The sequence below is a fragment of the Engraulis encrasicolus genome, chromosome 5 (genome assembly GCF_034702125.1).
Source record: "Engraulis encrasicolus isolate BLACKSEA-1 chromosome 5, IST_EnEncr_1.0, whole genome shotgun sequence".
Classification (NCBI taxonomy): Eukaryota; Metazoa; Chordata; class Actinopteri; order Clupeiformes; family Engraulidae; genus Engraulis; species Engraulis encrasicolus.
The window spans coordinates 13,867,827-13,870,326 of record NC_085861.1 but is presented as its reverse complement, the minus strand read 5'-3'; the positions used below and the strand labels follow the sequence as shown (position 1 = coordinate 13,870,326).

The window sequence follows — 2,500 nt, the reverse complement described above, 5'->3', positions numbered from 1 at the left end:
TGGAATGCATAGCTGGAAGAAGGTAGGACACGTTTCCATTATCGTTGCACACCTGCCGGGGGCAGATTGTTAGAAAAAAAAGAATAGTGTACTTCGACTGCGCATGATGTCTTTTTCATGAAGGGTTTGCATTTTAAGCATTGTGGCTTTTACTAACATTATTCATAGCCCCAATGGGACGGCTATCATTGGCAGCTAGCTAGGATTACCACGCGTTTCATCCCTCAAAGTTTAGCGCGTTTGATGGCTGCGTAAAAGGGCTATGATAGAACTAGCTCTAGTTGTCTTTCTGACAACGGATACTTTACTGTCTCATCTGTAATCATAGCAGATTAACTTTGTTGTTGCCGATATATTCAAGAAATAAGTTAAACATGGGTTGCATTTTACAGGAGTCTGTTGCTATCCCAGGCAGAGCCAATATTTTATGCCACGTCTTGTTCTGGGAAGCAGTGTCCTGATGGGTGGACTCATATGGTCGATAAATGCCGTTTCGATGTTTGTTTCACTTTCAAGGCTTGTTGTTGGCTATTGTTTGATGCTATTTTTGCTAACTGGAATAGTGTGCAGCAACAGTTGTGTGTGCGTGCTTGTTTTTGAGTGGCTCAACGTCTGTGTCCATCTTCTCGGACTATGCGTTTCGTTTGAGTTCAGTTATTTGCGCACTGCGCACAGGGCTGATGGGTGGGCGATTTGCCTTGATTCGAGTGGAAAGTTGCGCGACAAGCTTGGGAAAGTGTGTTACATTTGTTAAACGATAGACGTCTGGCTGTGACTGTGTCGTGTCTGCGTGCGTCGTGTCAGCTTGTATGAGAGAACACGAGTGCGTGCAGGAATTGGGGACGTTTTTTTATATATATATCAATGGTAAGCGTGTGCCTGGCACCGCACATCGAGAGGCAAAAAAGTAGCCATAGGTTTTCAAAACGGTAGAACACAGAGGCAGACTACCGTCCGCACCCTGTTTGTAAACGTCAACAAGTTGTTCGTAACAGGATGAATAGTGAAAAATGGTGAACAACATACAAATAACCAACAACTAGTTTTCTCCCTCTGATTGCTATGACCAGACAGTGCATTGTTTTTTAAATGTAAGAAATACAACTGCAAGCAATGCGCACCAGTGCTTTCACCAGAACAGTGTTTGCCCATTCTGATGTGAAAGACAAAATATACCATAGCCTGCTACTACTACAACAACAACAAAAACCATAATGGGATCACTGTATCAACTCATTGCAATTCCAAGTCAATAATTCTGTGAGATCAGCTACCATTTTGAAGCAAAACTCATTGTGAATCCATTCTGCATAATGTTGTGAACAATTCATAAATAATGGGTAGAAATAAGAGGAAATAACCAAAACCTGCCCCAAATTGCAGTTCAGTGCAATCTGGTGGCCTAGGCCTGCCCCCTCTCCCTCTTTCCCTTTTTTTTGTATTTAGGAATTGGCATCTGAAAGCATAGCATTGTAGGCCTACATCTGATTGAGCACATCTGATTTAGTACCTACAGGTACATTCATATTGAGTGTATACAGACCTACTTAGTGTATAATGAATATTCATTGTTAATGTGAAGTGTAAAGTTTTATGTTGGTTGAAGCTCTGATTTTGTGGCAGTTTTTGGTATTACTAGCACCCTCAAGACATAGGCCTATTCTGCTCTAGGCGACTGCCCTGTCTGCCTATGTCTAGCGCTGGCTCTGAGCCTCTGACACCATTCCTTGCGTAAAACCAGTGTATATTTCGTTACGAGGGCAGAGCCTGGCTACATTGGTTTTCGTAGGGTTACGGAGTGATACTCGATCGGGTACCTAACCGGTAAAAAAGTTCAGTCAGATGACTTTTTTTTGCTTTAATCCCTGCTTTGAAATCCATGGTGGTTTTCTACTGATGGGATAAACAGAAGCCAAGCAGCCTCTTTGCTTAGGTGTGGCATGATATCACAGAGAGACCTCTGCAGCTCCAACAATAGCTCCTGCAAAGACTCTCATGCTGCTGGATTGACACCGCACACACACACACACACACACACACACACACACACACACACACACACACACACACACACACACACACACACACACTCTCCATCCAACACCCACATCCCACCCACCTCCCCACCGCCAACCTCTCTCTCTCTCTCTCTCTCTCTCTCTCTCTCTCTCTCTCTCTCTCACCCTCCTTTTCTATCTCTCTCTCTCTCTCTCTCTCTCTCTCTCTCTCTCTCTCTCTCTCTCTCTCTCTCTCCTCCTCCTCCTCTCCTTTTCTTCCTCTCCTCACTTCATAATTGTTTTACTGGGCCGGGGGAGCAGACCTCATCATAGCAGATTGCCACAAGATGCAACAAAAGGCGCAGGAAAAATGAACAAGGCTTTACGACACAGCGCTCAAAAATAAATATGAGCAACCCGCTTTTAATGGGCATGACAATAGGCTGACGTGTGATGATGACTTGAGCAAACGGGTGGGGGTGTTGGGCGAGGGGAGGGGGGTG

The 2,500-nt window shown here is 44.5% G+C and overlaps 1 protein-coding gene across 2 annotated transcripts in view; it reads left to right on the top strand.

The window, feature by feature from the left end:
- Positions 1 to 2,500, top strand: part of LOC134449001 (nuclear factor of activated T-cells, cytoplasmic 1-like) — a 150,035-nt gene that overhangs the window by 75,624 nt on the left and 71,911 nt on the right. The gene's annotated exons all lie outside the window — the stretch shown is intronic.